General features: G+C 39.3%; 1 long non-coding RNA gene across 1 annotated transcript in view; it reads right to left on the reverse strand.

The window, feature by feature from the left end:
- LOC139680466 (uncharacterized) overlaps positions 1–5,927 on the reverse strand; it is an 18,617-nt gene extending 12,690 nt beyond the window's left edge. Inside the window, exon 1 of the long non-coding RNA XR_011699353.1 lies at positions 5,687–5,927. This is a non-coding gene — a long non-coding RNA (uncharacterized lncRNA). The remainder of the gene's footprint in view (positions 1–5,686) is intronic.
- Between the last annotated feature and the right edge of the window lie 12,893 nt (positions 5,928–18,820).

Below are 18,820 nucleotides of genomic sequence, written 5' to 3' on the forward strand. Positions count from 1 at the left end.
GGAACAATACCAAGAAGTATCAGCAAATACAACCCAAAACCAACCAGACTTATTTTTATTAAAGGTGATATCCTATAATTATATGTGATAAAGTATATAATTTATATCAATAAGTGCTCACTTCTATCTATTTATTAAATTATTCCATTCTACTTGTGATTTGTATCAAACTTTGTCTGAAACTCTGACTTTAATCAGGGAAGCTTAAAAATAGAATTCTAAATTTGCAATTCAAGCTTGCAGTTTAACAAAGATCTGACATTTTTGTAGGTATAATATTGCTTGGGGGGGGGGGAAGAAAAATAAATTTATTCTAAAAAAGAGAAGTGTAATTTTTAATTAGTGGGTTTTCTTTCCAGGGTGCACATTATCCTGGATTATGGGACTTCTAGTTCTCAATCCTCATTTAGAGCCAAACCATATGAGGGAAAGTTTTCCCAATTTTTCAATACCTCAGGAAAAAAAAAAATTAATTATTAAGACCTTTCAAAGCCCTCAGGTTATCAGCTGTTAAAAAAATAATAAAAAATTTGGATACCACAGGAAATGCTGATATTTTTCAGTAAAAACCAGAGTACTTGATGTTGTTATGAACAAATTCCTGGCAGTGTCATGCACAGTCAGAGTTATATTTTAAGGGTTTCACACAGATCTCACCCCAGGGTGATGGGATCTCCAGCTGGATCTTGTCTCCCATGAGCTACCAGAGTGTGTGAAGGAATTATTTATTCCTCCTTGAAGAATTTTGGAAAACACCAATTTATTCCTCAAAAATACATTCAGGATTAGAACCACTTTTTCATTTTCTATAAAAATAATTATTTAATCTTCCTGACCCCCACTGAAGAAAATACTGTTAATCATTTAAGATATATTTACATGAAAATTCCCATGTAAGGTTAAATACCCAACTAGTAAAAGAATTTAATAGAGAGCAGGAGGGAACTTTGCTAACTTGCCCTTCAAAGTTTTAACCTCACTAGAAGTTCCTTCTATGCTGTTCTATGTAAAAAACAGACTTTTTAGAGCACTAAAGGGACCTGAGGATAAACAGTGAAAAGAAAGGAACCCCAAAGTCTTCCTAATCATTAGTGAAGAATTCATGGTTTACTCATTACCTGGGCATAGTTCTGGGCCATGAAAAGCTTTAATCTCTCCAGTCTTCCATTCCTCCAACTTTGAATTCTAATTTTAATCCTTGGAAGTTGGGGACACTGCTTAAAATATCAGTGTTTAATGAGAACAATCCATCATCTGCTTGGCAGCTTCAGCTGCAATGCTGTTGAGATCTACCTGTTAGTAATAATGGATTTTGGAGACAATCAATAGCTTGGCTACAAAACATCTCAGGCTGCCAGAGCAGGGGATCTGAGAAAGGGGAAAGGACATCTAAACACAACAGTCTGATTCACTGACAGGAGGGAGAATTAGAAATGGTACAAAATAATAATCCTGTTACAGTTTTAACAGCACACAAATTAACAATTCTTCAATATAAGTAAATATCCCTCAGTCTCAGAGTAAAACAAACACTTTTCCCTTTAACAGACTGAAGGACAGATGTTGCAGTGTGGAAATGTGTTCCATACTGCATCCTGGAGAATAAAGACTTCCATTTACAAGAGGAATGGCTGGTTGTTTTCAAACAGAATGGATTTTAATGCCTGCAATCCACTGACCTTCAGGTACTTTCCATCAGGTCTCCTCCTGTAGTGCAAGGAAATCATCAGTCAGTGGTTCAGGGCCTGTGATCCAAGATTTGCTGCCATGCAAGGGAGCTGCACATTCTTTGCCCTGACAAAATTATGATTAAGAATCACAGAATCATAGAAGTGATTGGGTTGGAAAAGACCTCCGAGATCATCAAGTCCAACCCTTGGTCCAACTCCAGTCCCTTTACCAGATCATGGCACTCAGTGCCACGGCCAAGCTCAGTTGAAAAACCTCCAGGGATGGGGAATCCACCCCCTCTCTAGGCAGCCCATTCCAATGCCTGAGCACTCTCTCTGCAAAGAATTGCCTTCTGCTCTCCAACTTCAATTTCCCCTGGCAGAGCTTGAGCCCATCGTGCCCCCTTGTCCTATTGCTGAGTGCCTGGGAGAAGAGACCAACCCCCACCTGGCCAGAACTTCCCTTCAGGCAGTTGCAGACAGAAACTACATATGGTAAGGTCACACAAGACAAAACCTGTAAACATAAAGAAGTTATCAAATATTTAAGGCAAGTGCCAAGAAGAGCTCAAGAAACTTCAAGAGGAAAATATTTCTGTGAAAATAAAACTATATGAAAAAAGCCAGCAGAGACATAGAAAATGTTAATTCAGCAACACAAGAGGTTCAACCTGTTCTAAGAAGCAAAGGGGACTGACACATCACCATTTGATTGACAAATGCCTGGCTGGCAAACCCCATCAGGTGGGGATGAGCATATTGATGTTTAGCCTAGCAAATAATTATATATGTGAGGTAATAAACTTCAAAGAAGCTTTGCACTCCTCATTGGTACAAACACTGCCCACAGAAACCTGTAAAAGTCACTCAGAGTCTTTTGGCAGTGTAATAATTTCACATCCATTCTTAATCTAAGCTTGAAGGAGCACCAAGAAAGAACATCCTCCTGTCTGCTGAAGGTTCAGTTTGGTTGAGTTTGTGACCTTGGGAATTGGGTAAAAGAAAATGTGCTGAGCTTTGAAGAAAGCATATTTTCAAATGAATAATTGATTGGTTAATAAATAAGGAGACATTACAGGATGGCTCCTGGAGCAAAGAAATTTATGGGCAACAGAAAGGAAGCTCAACTTCAAACCCCTCCACAATCCACTTCTTAATAAATTACATATGCTCCAACATTCCATTTTTGACCCTGGTTGCTTATGGGTACATGCTGTGTAAGGATTCTTTTCTTTTTTTTTCTTTTCAGAAACCTTTAAAAGTGTCTAGAGATGTTTTGAAAGCTATTACAAATTCACAATAAATTACTATACTAATGTCTTTCACAGCAAACCCCTCATGCATTCTAATAATTACTAAAAAGTGAAATATCTACACCATCTAAGCCACTGGCCCAAATGAATTCAACTCTCCAGTCTCAAATACTTGCACACATAACCTGGGTGGCTCTATTTGTGGAGAGTAGAAAGCAGAGCTCATGACATGGAATACAAAGAGTTCAACATGAAACCCTCAGAAGTCTGACATGCCAAAATGAAGATTATTTCTATAGTCTTTATCCTGCAGTGCTGCCAACAAAAAAGGTTGCAGGAACCTGACTGAGTTTCCTAAAAACTTGTGCCACCTTTTGCTACTCCAGGATAGGTTGCTTTTATAACTCACACAGATTTGCTAATCTGTAAAAATGTAGGTAAAGTGAAAATTAAGTTAAAGCCTCTAAGGAGAAGCCCCTTGCTGAAGGGAAATGGTGTGTACATAATAAAGACTGACATGTGATCTCTGCAGTTCTAAGGGTAGAGGATGTGGCCAAGCCCAAATAAACCAAAATACAGAAATACCAGGGCTACAGGACTCGAGGGGAGACTTGTCTGGAAGTGAGAGCCTCGTGCAGTGAGAGCTCCAGACAAACCATGAGCTGTCTCAGAGTCTGGTCAGTCCTTTTTTCTGTCAGTCATAAATTCCAGGCCAGTGCTCATCTATCAGCTACATCATTTGAATGGTCCTTCACTGTATCCTTTACCAACTGTGGGCTGTATCAGCAATCAATAAGGGAAGCAGCTTTTGCTGCAGTTGGAGCAAAAGCTATTTTTCCGTTTTAACCCAAAGTCAGGGCAAGGTTACCCAACATTGTAACAATCTTGTGCCCAAAACCTTGATGTAAGAGACAGTCACCCTTTAGGACACAGAAACAAGGCTCAGGCTGCCTGTCATTGCAAGCAAGGGGAATATCAAGTGCTGAGTAGTCTTGAACTGCTGAACTACTGAACATGCCACCAGATTGGATAAACCAAGACTCATTTGTGCTCTTAGAAAGAGCTCAGGATCTCACCTCCCTGTCCTGCAAGTATTTATTTAAATTAATAGCAATGAATGTATTTATTCAAGTATATTGCAATTTGCTGCAGTCAGTTTGCAAACAACTTCAGCCTTGTGCTTGTAATCCTGGGAAGGTTTGGGAATCCTGGGAATCCTCTGTACTGGCAAAGATAAACTTTAACTTCCAAAACAGACAATCAAATACCATCATATAACTGAATAACCTCCTGGTTTCTCTGCATTAATTTTTACTTCTCTCATTGTTTTAAAGGGTCCTTTAAATACCTGCCCAACACCAAAATTGCACAGAGAGGACAGTGCAGCTGCCTCTGCATGTGGATTAGCAGGTGGAAAAGAAAATGAATCCATTTTCCCTATAGGATCTGTAAATCTTAGGACATGATGGAATTGGATTAATTAACAGCATATTAAAGGTGGATGATTTTTGGCATTCCTACTTAACTGATAATTTTATGTTAAGCAAGTTCAGAAAGCACCAGATGAGAGAGAGGATATGCTGACAAGAACAAAATAGAACTAGGCTGACTTTTTTGATAGGTATTATTGGTTTTTTTCTAAAAGCCAGTGTGCATCTTGGTGGATTTAGAAAGGAAGGGGAAAAACATCTTAGTCCTTGATCAGCTGTTTGCAAAACCAATTAAACTATTCAAGGGACTTCTGTTTTGACACAATGCTTTTGGCTCCAAGTACATAAAAATAAATGATTTGTTCTATACTTATAAAAAAACCTGTGATTCTCCTATGTCTTGATAAAATCAGGAGGATAATTTTCAACCCTAGGAATGTGAGAAGAGTGTCCAGTATCCATTACTGGCTCAAATGTTGCTTTTCCAGTTTCTCAGTGATGTGAACATGTGAAATCATGGGAACAAAAAAGTTGCAGTTGTGTATAAGTGATTCCCTGTGTGACTGATTGTGCTCTTGAAGTTATCTCATTCTCCAAGAAAATTCCTCAGCTTTGGACAGTGTTATCATTTAACATCTTCTCTTCTGGAACACACATGGAGCCAAAAACAACAGTTTTACCACACACTTTCATTATGTGCCCACTGACTGACAATTTGCTTACAATCTGCTGTTGCCATCTGAGTCTTGTTAAGTTAGAACTTTTTTGGTCAGTGAAAGATGGGTTTACTTCCTCAAGTCCAACACTGAACAAATAATCTGCCAAGATGTTATTCTTAAAACCCACAAGAGTCACTCTGAAGGACACTCCACATAATGGGTGGCTTTTCCTTTTGCAGCAGATCCCATTTATTAAGCAGAACACAGTCTGGATCAAATCCTTGATTTCAATTAGCATGCTCCACTTCCTCTTAGGTGCCATTCTATCAAACCAGAATTGTCCTTGGCTTTTTTTTTCTATTTTATTCAACAGTTCCTAGCCTAAAATTTGTCTCTTAAGCTCCAGATCTGCCTTGTAGAGGCTGCAGATGACCCCACTGTGCCTGACAAGTGAATCAGGTTTTGAGGAGTAAAAGAAATACCCTCTACATTTCAGCTGAAAAATCTCAATGCAGACAAGTTTGCCTTCATTCTGCACATTTTCCAAATTGATTCTGAAGTTACCAATAATTTACACAGTTCAAAGGAAAGAATCAAGTCTTGCACTGCCTGCCCAGTGTGAGTATGGGACAAAAGTATTTGCACTGCAGAGAATGAAATATATCATTACATACCCATTACAAACCCACCAACACTGTGGGCAAAAGTCTTGTTCTTCCTCCCGAGTGACTCCAGCAGAAATATAATGAATCTGAAGACTGTTTCTTAATATTCTTCTAGCCAGTCTCTTTAATGAGCCCATTTTCTCTGAGCTTTTAGTAAAGTTGACCACGGAGAAACAACTTTGTCGTGAATTAGATCTCTGATTTGAGCTGGGGTTAAATGGTAAACTGATTTTCAGCTCACTGCTCCTCATGTAGTTCACACTTGTGAATGCCTGGCTGCAGATGGACTTGCTCATACTGCTGTTTCCTAGGCTGGAGTGACTATTAAATTTTGTAATTAGTGGAACGTAATTATTTCCCGTAATGGGCTGTAAATTCGCATTATGCAATAAATCATTCTTATGTACACTTAAGGATTCATTACTCTGCTTAGCAACTGAGTAGCATATTTAGCAAGCACAGAAATGTTCAGCTGGAGTACCCTGTAGGTTATGGGGAAATGTTAGTTGTCCTCTGGCGAGGAAAAGTGATTAGCAGCAGGAGAAGTGGGTTTCCAGCACTGTGGTTAGAAGTAAGACTTGCAAACTTGATTCAGCAGGGCACTAAAAAAAAATATTTGCTTATCAGTTCCATTGGGATCATTTATTGTCCTCATTAAGCCTATTAAGTGCTTTCTTAAATCATCTTCTGCAATAATAGTCAAGGAGAGAGAACTGCTGTTCTGGCTAAAGGTTTGTCAGTGAGGATTGGAGCTTTCTGCAGAGTGACAGAACACCAAAATACAGGAATCTCCTAAATCCAAGCAGGAATATCTCCAAGAAAAATGCTGGTGCAGACCCTTCCAATCTGCACACCAAGCACAAACATCCTTCTACATCCACCTTGGAGTTACCCCATTTGACACCTCTTAAAGGTTAAAGGAAGCACAAGCTCAGAATAACTTCTAGCAAGAAAGGAGAGTGTGAGAAGAGGGAATTGGTTCAATAGAGAAAAAATAAATCTTAAAGATCAAGCACAAAGCCTGTTTTGTGTTGCCAGAGTGTCGTCAGAATTCAGATTCTTTCATATACTGACCTAATATTCTTAGACACAGATGCCTCCAGCATCCTAATATGTGTTCATGAAGGGGAACCCAGTGCAGACACACTAAGCAGGCAATCATCACTCTTCACAAGATGAAGGATTTCAGTAAAAGGTCGTCTTGCATTTTTCCTGTACTACTTTTGTTGCAGCCTCTCCTCTCTCCTGAATCAGATGTTATCCTCCCTGTCTCCTGTTCTCATTCACCATCAGTTATGCCAGTAAAGGCTTAGGCAGTGGTGAAACAGGCTCAGCTCCTGATGCCTCCTCAGCCAGCTCTGCAATCTGCTCTGAGAACACTGGCTGTCAGGACCTGGGAGAGACCAGTCAACACTTTAAGAAGGGTCAGAATCTCTTTTCCTTTCTGCTGTCACCACTAAACTCTCCTTTACTGTGCTCCTGATGCAGCAATGCTGGCAGAGACAAGAAGCCTTCCTGCACCATTTACGAGACATGAGTCAGGCACATGACCCTAATTAAAAGAAGATAAGTCTAAAACAGGAAAAGAGAAATCCCCATCTGCACCTGAGCCATTCACAATTAGTATTGTCCAGATGTCTAAAATGTGCAGGCTGCAGAAAAATATCCTAATGCCCTTTATAGACTCATAGAATGGATTGGGTTGGAAGAGACCTCCGAGATCATCAAGTTCAACCCTAATCCAACCCCACTTTGATTACCAGATCATGGCACTCAGTGCCACATCCAATCTCAGTTGAAAAACCTCCAGGGATGGGGAATCCACCCCCTCTCTGGGCAGCCCATTCCAATGCCTGAGCACTCTCTCTGCAAACAATTTTTTCCTGCTCTCCAACTTCAATTTGCCCTGGCAGAGCTTGAGCCCATCGTGCCCCCTTGTCCTATTGCTGAGTGCCTGGGAGAAGAGACCAACCCCCACCTGGCCAGAACTTCCCTTCAGGCAGTTCCAGACAGTGCTGAGGTCACCTCTGAGCCTCCTCTTCTCCGGGCTAAACACCCCCAGCTCCCTCAGCCTCTCCCCACAGCACTTGTGCTCCAGTCCCTTCTCCAGCCTCGTTGCTCTTCTCTGGCCCCGCTCCAGCCCCTCAATCTCTTGCCTCAACTGAGGGGCCCAGAACTGAACACAACACTCAAGGTGTGGCCTCCCCAAGGCAGAGTCCAGGGGAAGGGTCACTGCCCTGGGCCTGCTGGCCATGCAATTCTTCAAATCCACCACAGAGTATTAATGATTGTTGTAATTGGGAAAAAGAAATGGATAATCCAACAAATAGCAGCAACGAACCACATGCCAATAGATGGAATCTGAGAATAAGTTTAACAGATTTGCTGGAGAAGCAACTGCAGCACAGACCTTGCAGGCTTCAGTTTGTGGCCAGCAAAGATCAGTTATCTGCTTGTCTAACTCTGATCCTTTGCATGGGATTAACAGAGGTGAAGGGAAGCATCCCCAGGGAATGTCACAGCGAGAGATGGATGATTTAAGACACAGTCTTTGCTTCTGCTGTGACTAAACTTCAAATTCTACTTCTGTCTGTGAATTCAGGCTGTCCCCACCAGGCACTGTCAGATCCCATCAGCCTTGTTCCCCCACCCCATGGAAATGTCTGGCCAAACAAACACATGCTTTTTGCTCCCTGGAGGCTGCACTGGTGCCACTGGATAACCTGATAGTTATTTAAGCTAAACCTGGTGTTAGACCTGCACAGAATTCAGCAAGAAGTTCACCTTTGCAACGTGGTTTATGACAAGTAGAAGGAACATCTTATTGTCTTCCTACAGTGAAGGAGGAATCTAGAACACAGGAAGCTATAAATAAATATATTTTAATTTTTTAAATTTATTTTCTGTCTCAAAAGGGATCAACAAGACCTTAAATATAGCAAAAAATGAAAACTGCTTTTTACAAACTGAATGTGCAGTATTTCCAACTATATACAAAAAGTGGTTTTATGTATAATTTCCTTTGTCCACTTTATAATTCTGTAAAATATCATTAAAATATACAGTACTTCTGAGATTCTTCTGTTCAATAAAAGGGTCAATAAGAAGCTGCTATGGTAACAAACTCTTTACCCTTAATTGCTTATCTGCTTACAATGCAAAGCTTTCTCAAGGACTTCTATTTCTATAAAATGTTTTATAGCACAGCACAAAGTCATAAAATATTGATAATTATATCTAATTTTTAGGTGAATGAAACAATTCTTCTTTTCTGTGCAGGGTCCATTTGCAAAGATGTGTTTCCATGGTTATGGAATTGCCCATATAGCAGCTACTAAGAAGAAAATTAACTCTACCCCAGATAAAACCAGGAGAGTATCCTAATAAAAAAGCCCTTTCAATATCTTGCAGTTACACTGACTTTTTTATCCCACAAAAGCTTTCAAAGATTTAACAGCTATTTTTTTTCTTTTAATCTTTTTCCTCTTGCATTCTGTCCTGGGAAATTTCTCACTTTCTACTTCCCTCATATCCTTCTCTCACTCTTTTTACCGCTCATCTATTTCCAGGCAATGCTTTACTATCTCCACTCTCCAGGATACATGTAATGATTATTTAGGTCCAAAAACCAAACCCTAATAAAGCTTGAGAAGCCAATATGTGAGAAAAAAATCTTTTCTGGGGCAAAGTAAGGTCATGTCAATAAGCTGCTTTTTTTATTATTATTATTTCATTGATGATAAAAGTTACATCATTCCAAAGCCATTTCTGCTGAATTAAATGAATGGAAGGTAATATGAGCCTGGAATGACTTACAGTCCAGCTCTCATGTCTGACTATGACTGAGCTTCATATCTCACTATTAGCCAAGCAACAAATCCCACAGAAAAACCATCTAAATAAGTAATCAAAAAATAAATCATGCAATAAATTTTCTGAGGACTGCTGAAGACAGAGGTTCACTCAGTGGAACACTCTTGAAAGAAATTCAGTTTAAAAAGGCAACTATACAGCATTTTACATCACAGCTTGGAGACCCAGATTTCTGTTTAATCAAATTAATTACTAATCACCTACTTCTGTATTATGATATAACAAACAGGGCTATGCCAAATAGGTGGGTTTGTAATAATTATTTTTTAGTAGCTGACTTTCCAAACCATCCCAGATTATCACAGAATATTCTGAGTTGGAAGAGACCCACAGGGATCATCAAGTCCAACTCTAAAGTGAATGGCAGGAAAAGTTTTAGTGTGGCCAAATTTTTAGCTCTTTTCAAACAGTTCAAGTAAATTTTTACATTAAAAATATCAAAAGAAAAACAAATTTTGGGATGAATTTGTTCTCAAGATCCTTCTGAGATACACTGGGTGTTTTACCAGCCAAGTGGTGCTTTCTGCAAGCACATGACTTACTAAAAATGTCCTTCTATTTCTTCCCATTTAGGAATTCCCTGTGATTTTTAATCCAGTGTGATTTGCACATCTATTCATTAGATGTCATTAGGAGTCATTAACTGGCAGAGTTTTAGTCTGCAGGATACACAGTTCACAATGAATGAAAGGGAAGCACTGAAGAGAAAAGTTCATGCAGCAAAAGATGACAAATTGGTGCAGTTCTGTCTCAGACTCACAGTTAGTACAAGATAAAATGAGTAGGTTCAAAGGCAAGCCATAAATCAAACTTAAGACAGAAATGTAAGACATTCATACACAAATGAAATATTCTGACAGCAAAGCCAGCGTGGATCCCTTCCCAACATTAAAATAAATAAGATTAAATTATAAACTAACAGAAATTACTGTTAGGAACAAATACCTGAGTAAACAGTGAGTGGGAATAGAGTCTCTGACTCGATAGCAAAGCAATGCTGGTGCACACAGAACAGGGGGAATATTTAGCCAAAGTGTGGCAGCACAGGGGAATATCTTCAGAAATCTCACAAAGCTCTTAATGCAGGCCAATAATTTCAAATATTTATATTTGGCCAGACGTCACTAATGCTCTGAGGTTTTTTTAGGTACCCTTAATTAACCAAATACAGATTAAGATAATAACTCTTCTCTATAAAAGATCTTTAAAACATTTTTATGAGAACAGATCAGAAATCAGATACTCCTGCCTTTCTCCTGGAATGGAAAAAATAAATCCTTTGCAAAAGGTGAGTATAATACTGATTTAAGCCATTAGAAGTTCAAAGAATTTTGATGAATTATATGATATATTTTTGTCTCATTCACACAGTGCTCTAATTAGCCCCCTTTGAGCTTTTAAATAGAGTTTTTGGCCATGCAGACACTGTCTGTCCACTGGAATATTCTGCAAATCCATCTTGAAATCAGACTTTGCTCATTTACTCCTGGAAAAGAGTAAGGAGATACTTTCCCTGATCCCATTCACACCACAGCATCTTTCAATGATGCTTTCAGAGATATTTAGCCTAAACTTTCATTCTGGAGATGTTCATTAAATTGTTAAAAGAAAGGTAAAGTCCCTTGCCTTTTAGAGAGAGCTGCAAAAGTTTTTTATTAATTAAGTGTAAATATTTATTGAGAAAAATATTTCTGATTATTACATTAAATACATTCGGCTTCAGTCTCATTATTTCTACCTGATTTAAATATTTCCAATTCCAACAAAATGAAGAATATTGAAAGAATAAGTGAAATATTAGCAGAAGGGACCATTTACAAAGAGGATTTCCACACTTATTTCAACAGAACACTCTGGCCCCTTGGAGTCTTACTAACACGTTGTAATTCTTTTTATGAAGAGTAAGGATTTCAGTATTTAATGAGTGTAGATGGGAATAAAATTACAAGTTTCCTCCTTGGATGTGTTTTCTTTGGGTTGTAGGACCTTTTAGTCTCTATCAAAAGACAGCAAGAATGAGCCAGTGAATCCAGGACTGCCTGGGAGAAACAGCAACTGAGAGAGAAGTCAGTGCCTGATATTGCTGAGTTCAGCAGCTAAAACATCCAAAAAAGGCACTGACAGGCTGATCTGGATACAGTGGTTAAGGTGCCTCTCTTCAGGTTTGCCTGAACTGACTATTTTAAAACAACTGGAAAATTCTGAGTGAAATTAGAGGAAAAAAACCCAAAACTGGTCATATAAATAATTCTTATAGCTGAGGTTTTGTCCTAGAGAAAGGGAATTCTGTAGCTGGTAACAAGATTATTAGCTCTAAAATTACAAATCTGGCATCACACTTTTAATAAGTAAAAAAAAAAACAAAAAAAAATCCAGAAAATCCAGAGCACAATGTTAATGAATGTTCAAATGGCTTTCAGTATTAGAATATCAGTGCTATATAAATAAATTTCATGGAAAGCATTTCTGATGGGACATTTTGATCTATGTGTGTCCTTAATCTGCAATATAAATCAGAGAAGTCTCTAAAAGCAGAAAGAAAAGTGTAAATACCGTGTGCTGTTTTCTAATAATAAACTCCATTTTAATCCTCCTTGAGCCTGTGCCTGAAGAGCCAAACAGAATTTCCTGAGGGCTGGGGATGCTTCATTTGCTTCCCTTTGTGAAGGGCAGACATCCTGAAGAAAAAGAGAGCTCTGGATGAAATTTATAACACCAGTAATGTAAAATGCCTTTTTGATATGTTATGCTGCCCAAGTTTTTCAAGAACAGGAAGAAAAATAGATATAGGTGTTAAAGGTTAAGAATGAGCAATCTCAGGCAGTCATTGACTTTCAGATCCAGACCCCCATCAGCTTGATGTTCCCACCTTCCTGTGTTAGTTTGGTTATGAGCCCTTTACAGTTTTATTCATTGCTTCCCCCATGCTCTTGGATTTTTATTCCTGTGTGTGATGCAATGCTTGAGTTAAAAAAGGGCTCCATGTAAAACATGTCTGAAGACTGGAACAAATTCCTAAATGAATGTGAAGGATCACTTAGAGAGGACAGAACTTTTTTTCCAGTATGGCTTTTCCAGAGAAAAGAGGGAAAACACTTAAGCAATAAACGCAGATAAATTATACAGCCTTTCTGAAGTGATTTGGAAGAGGAAGAAATCACACTTTTTTAGTGACATGGAGTAAAAGTAACTTATCACCAGAGAGCAACTGGTGCCAAGCCATTGATTTCAATAGCATAACAATGATCAGTTGAGGAAGTGGCTGAAACTCAGCTCAGGTTCTGGAAATGAACCCAGACAGTGAACCTCACCTGAGCTGGTCCAGCCAAATATCACAGGGAGGTTTGATTGGTGAGCTCAGCCAAGACACTCATGCTCATCTCATTGGGCCCCTTGTAATGAAGAGCAAGCACAGCACTTCCCAAACAGCTGCTCCTGGTCAAGCTGCTCTTTGTGTTTGGAAGAGCCACATTTCCCTCAGACTTGTCAGATGGGCTTTGTTCACACCTTCCTTTCTGTGTTCTTTTGAGGACAAACTGAATGCCCAAAGGTTTTTTAGGCAGGTGAGTGGTTATCAGTTCCTACCATGCCCCATTTGTAAAATATAAGAATAGAACTGCCTTTTTACCCATGAGGAAATGAGCTTAATGCCATCCATGGTGTGTGAAATGCCCATAACGTGCTGTTTACTGGCATAGCATGTCCCTCCTCTGCCAGTGCCCACACAAACTGGCACTGAAAGCTGATGGGCACCTGGAGACAGCTCAGGGTCCAGAGAAGAGCAACGAGGCTGGAGAAGGGACTGGAGCACAAGTGCTGTGGGGAGAGGCTGAGGGAGCTGGGGGTGTTCAGCCTGGAGAAGAGGAGGCTCAGAGGTGACCTCAGCACTGTCTGGAACTGCCTGAAGGGAAGTTCTGGCCAGGTGGGGGTTGGTCTTTTCTCCCAGGCACTCAGCAATAGGACAAGGGGGCACGATGGGCTCAAGCTCTGCCAGGGGAAACTGAAGTTGGAGATCAGAAAAAACTTCTTTGCAGAGAGAGTGCTCAGGCATTGGAATGGGCTGCCCAGAGAGGGGGTGGATTCCCCATCCCTGGAGGTTTTTCAAGTGAGCTTGGCCGTGGCACTGAGTGCCATGATCTGGTAAAGGGACTGGAGTTGGACCAAGGGTTGGACTTGATGACCTCGGAGGTCTTTTCTAACCCAATCCATTCTGTGATATTCTCATGGGGAAAACTGAGATTGATTTCTTCATCAGTGCTCAGCTTTCAGCATGACACTGTTTTGCTGGTATTGCAACCCCAGATATGCCCAGGATGTTTACAGTGATTATAATGGACATTTCTCATCAGTGTTTGCAGAACATGCTGATGGCTGGGTTTTTTCCTGAGAGTCAGCTGTTGTTTTCCCCCTCCTATGGAATGACAATGATGCTATTTTAAGAGCTAATACTCATGGTCAAAAGACTCATTTCACTGAGAGCCACAATACATTTTTGCTTTCAGCACACTGACTTGCTAACTCGAGACTTTTTAGAAAGGCATAACAGTTCTTGCAAACAATTCAGGGCAAAGTTGATGGAAAAATTCTGCCAACGAGACAAAACATTGTCCTATCACCCTCTCTCTCCTGCAGCAATGCCTCTCCCCAACAGTGAAAACCTGATAAACCCTAAATTTTAGGGTGGCATCGCCTCTAACCATTTTAGGTCTAACTCTTCAGCAAACTCCCAATATTTGCCAAATATTTGTGTTTGCTCTTCCAGATGATACATTTAAAGACACAATTTTTGCAGCTGCATAAATAAAATGCTGCTACTCAAGTCTGGGGCATCTGTGTATACTTTGTTTGCTTTCTAGATAAGGGAGCCTCATTTTATTCTTTCAGCTGAACATCCCAGCAGGTACCACAGGGGTGAAAACAGCAATTTCAGCCCTTCTTACTGAACCTCCATGGAAAACTTCTCCTCTACCCAAACACAAATCCCAGTGCACCAGAGTCTATTTGGGTAGGGAAGAAGGGGTGCATTTTAAGAGAAGGTACTCTCTGAACTCAGAGCCACAGCTCTTGTTGCCACTGGTAGTGACATATACACACAAGGGAGTAAATCTCTAATATGTTTAACAAGTTGTATTTTTTCCCACAGCTCCCAAGCACAGCAATGACTCTGCTGAATGTCCTTCTACCTCCCAAGTCATGTTTAAATCAATTGCTTTTTGTGGAAATACAGCAGAATGATGTATGGCTGCAGATAATAATAGCTGGGGGAAAGATATAAAACAGCAAACTGCTTCATCTTCTGTCACTAAAAGAGTGGCCTTGACTGAAAGCTTTTTTTTATTATTTTATTTCCAGTCTAACTTGTAATAATTTGAACAACCCAGCTTATGCTGTGGCCTTCCAGAGTGTGGTGGTTGGCCCTGTGGGGACACCTGGTACCCACTAAAGCCACTCAGCTGGACAGGGGAGAGAAAATATAATAAAAGTCATGTGGGCCAAGATGAGAACAGGGAGAGTTCACTCACCAGTTACAGTCACAGACAAAACAGACCCACCTTGGGGAGATTAATTTAATTTATTACCAGTCAAATCACAGTAGGTTAAAGAGAAAAAAACTCATTAATAAAACTTCTGTGTGGGCTGTGAAAATGCACAATTGTTTTTCATTTCTAAGGTTTGGGAGAGACTGTAGGTCTTATACACTGAATTTTGAATCATCTGATTTTTAGGAATTTATTTCCTTCTCCTATGAAAGGCTGAATTTCCTCTTTTTAACACTATAATAAAGCTCCATTTTCTTTGGTCATATTCTCTGAGTGACTTCAGACTATTCCAGTCACATCTTCCCTGTATTGTGCTACTCTTGGAGCTGCAGAGGTTCAAACTCTCCCACCCCCAGTGAGCAATTAAATGCTCATTGGCACTAATGAGGCAGCATAGACAATTAGGGAGCTCAATTCATGATGGAAAAATGCCTGGCTTGAACCAAAATAAAGTAGAAACTTGAAAATGAAATTTATATCTTTCCCCCTCTGACATATTTAAAGGTGGACTGAGAAGGTTTCAACTTCCAAGACCTGTTGAAGTTGTTCCAAATCTTTGTAGAAATGAACTGATATGAAAAATTGCTGCACTAAAACCTCATGGACCTTCTTAAAAGTTTAGAGATAGAGTTACACCATAAATATAGGGAGTTTAATATTTTTTTAAATAGATTGCTTTATTTTGTCTTCCTTTTTAAAGATGTATAGCCAAAATAGGGCAATGGGCACATGAGAACATTGGCAGGTTCTCTTTGTTCAATAATGGGATGAAATTCATAGCTCACCATCATCCTCTTCCTTGCCGTCCTTATTTGATAATTCTTTTAAAAGGAGGCTTTGAAATCTCTAATCCTTTGTCAAATTTGGCTTAAAATCACTTGAAAGGTCAAAAGTTTATTGGAGCAGGGGATGAACAATGTGATCACATAAATCTTATCTTCAAAGGACAGCAGGAGAATCAGGCCATTCAAAATTAAAAAGCCAATTCTCATCTGTTCTTTAGTGCACATTGGGGGCAAAACCTCCACCTTGATCTATTTATTCTGCATTGTTTTTTCCTTATGGATCTGCTAATCTTTGATTTTCAAAGTTTTTTTTAAATTATTATGAGAAGATTAGAAAATAATTTTTAAAAAACCAACTATTATTTATCGATTCTACTGTAAAAATTATCTTTTGAAACATTATTTTTCTTGTCTGTGTAACAGGAAAATTCAGGTTTTCCATTTTTTCTAGATAATAATCTAATCACCATTTACCATTTGGTCACTGTTTGTTGGAGTTTTATAAATATCTGAAAATTTGTGTTACCCAGAGGATGCCTTTGCTTAATGTTCTCAGCAGCAAGAGGGATGTGAACACCATGGATGCTTTTGGGGAGGGAATGGAGGAAAACAGGGAGGAGGTTATGTGATTTTGGGGGCTTTATTGTGCTTGGGGGTTTGTTGATTTTTCTTTTTTAACTGAAGTATTTTCAGCTATCACTTCCTATTTGTCTGGGATAAATCCAGCAATACCTTTTCAGTGCCAATATTCTAAATCAATTCCTCTTATCAACACTATCTTTTTGATTTCTTTATATAGATTATTTCCCTCAGTTATTTTTCCTTTCTGGCTGACCTATACCAACATTCATTTGAACATGTTAATCTACGTAAGCTTCTCCCTCTAATTAGACTTTTTTAATTAAAACAGATTAAGATGAGTTATTTCCATGAAATCAGCTTTGCTCCTAAGAAACCTTTATTGGTATTTACATGATTGCCTTGTGCACATTTGCTTTCATAATTATACATATGTCAGCTCCTACTGGCATGAAAAGGGCACTGGGACCCAACGCTTTTAATCTGCCATCACTGACATCCCAAAGTTGCAGAATAAAAAACAGTTAAAAACAGTTTTTCATTGGAATATTGAGTGCTACTTTTATTTATCTAATCTTGAAGGTGCACTTGTATTCCTATATATTTTCAAGTGTACTAAATAAAAAAAACAAACACTAAAGCAACTTAAGAGTGAATAAACCTCCTTTGCAACAAGAATAATTCTATTTGATGACAAAGAGAGAAAAAAAGAACACCTGGAGTTCTCCACAAATGCCTTTACCACAGAATCCCAGACTGTTCTGAGTTGGAATGGACCCCCAAGGATCATCGAGTCCAACTCTTAAGTCAATGGCCCACACAGGGGATTGATCCCATGACCTTGGCATTATTACAGCCAAGTTTTAACCAACTGAGCTAAGTCAGTGAAGTTCTCTCACAAAAAAATAGGCTTTGCCTTAGAATAAAAGTGGGTTTAAGGAAAAAGTTGTACTCAAAGGCCGGCTTGAACCTTCTGAGTTTTTTTTCCCCCAGTAAGAGCACTTTAAAAAGGGTCTACACTGCAAAAGTAGAATCTCTGGAAAAGAATTAATGTTGTGTTTACACATTGAAGAAATGTAGGAAAGTAATTAAGGAGAAAAAAATGTCAGCTGAGAGGAGAATGTGATGTTGGTATTCAAGTACTGTATTAGTAGCACCCACTCTGCCACCCTAAATCCACCTCCTTAGTTACCCCAAGGGGAGAGAATTATTATCCAGTATTAATTATTGCTCCCCTCTCTGCTGCAACACGTTCATACATGTGTGAGGAGTCACTTGAACAGAGAACAACACTCTGTATTTCCATGGGAGGCACATAAGCACGAGGCCTGCAGGCGCTCTGACCAAAGTTTAAAAAACAGACTGACTTCACAAAGCAAACTGCATTCAGCGTTAAGGAGTTCTATGTAGGACTGGTTAAAAAAAATAAACAAAAAAAACCCCCAAAAAACAAACAAAACCCCAAACCAAACCAACCAACCAACCAACCAAAAAAACCAAATGAAACCAAATCAAACAAACAAAAAAAACACAAAACCAAAAAAACCTCCCAAAACAAAAAACAAACAAACCAAAAAACCCAAACCAAACCCCCCAAATACAAACCCCAGCCCCACTCGAACATCAGTGGAGCTGATGACACAGCCTCAGTAAGTCCACTTGGGAATTTAAGATACTTTCAAAGTAACCAGGCACTGGGATGGACTTCAGATGGATTTGGTTTGCTCAGTTTTAGGCACAAACACATTTTCCTCCCTCTGGAAATTTAAAAGAGACTCATAGAAACAGAATCATTGGATGGTTTGGGTTGGAAAAGACATTACAGATCATGCAGTTCCAATTATCGGATTTTTCAGATTCAGAGGCTGTGAATTATTTATATAAAAAGTGAACTTCCATCATATGATTTAAAAACAGTTCAGGTCATTGCAGAAGTTTATCCTGCATCTGATCCTTTGGGGAATTGTGGTTTTGTGGGACTGAACTTTTACCACCCTCTCTGAGATGCACAAAGCTTTAGAATCCTCCTGGACTTGCCTTGGACAGGTCACACCTATAGCAGTCAGCCAAAATTTGGGAGCTCTGTAGCCTTCTAAAGAGAACCAAAGAGAACAATAATCAGTTGATAAGATGTGGCAAAGGGGCCTGAAAACCTGCTCTGTTTGAAACCTTTCTCAGGAGAAGCAGCTTTGAAAGCTGAGTCTGCTTGTATGTTCGCTGGCAAATTAGGGGTTATTGAGCAAAAGAACCAATTTATTCTCAGAAATCCCTCTGGAGACATAAAGCATCCTGCACAAATACCAAGTATCACAGAGCAGCCATCCATTCTTGCCAAATCTCACATCTTCTAACCCTCCCTGCTCAAG

The sequence above is a fragment of the Pithys albifrons genome, chromosome 1, assembly GCF_047495875.1.
Source record: "Pithys albifrons albifrons isolate INPA30051 chromosome 1, PitAlb_v1, whole genome shotgun sequence".
Classification (NCBI taxonomy): domain Eukaryota; kingdom Metazoa; phylum Chordata; class Aves; order Passeriformes; family Thamnophilidae; genus Pithys; species Pithys albifrons.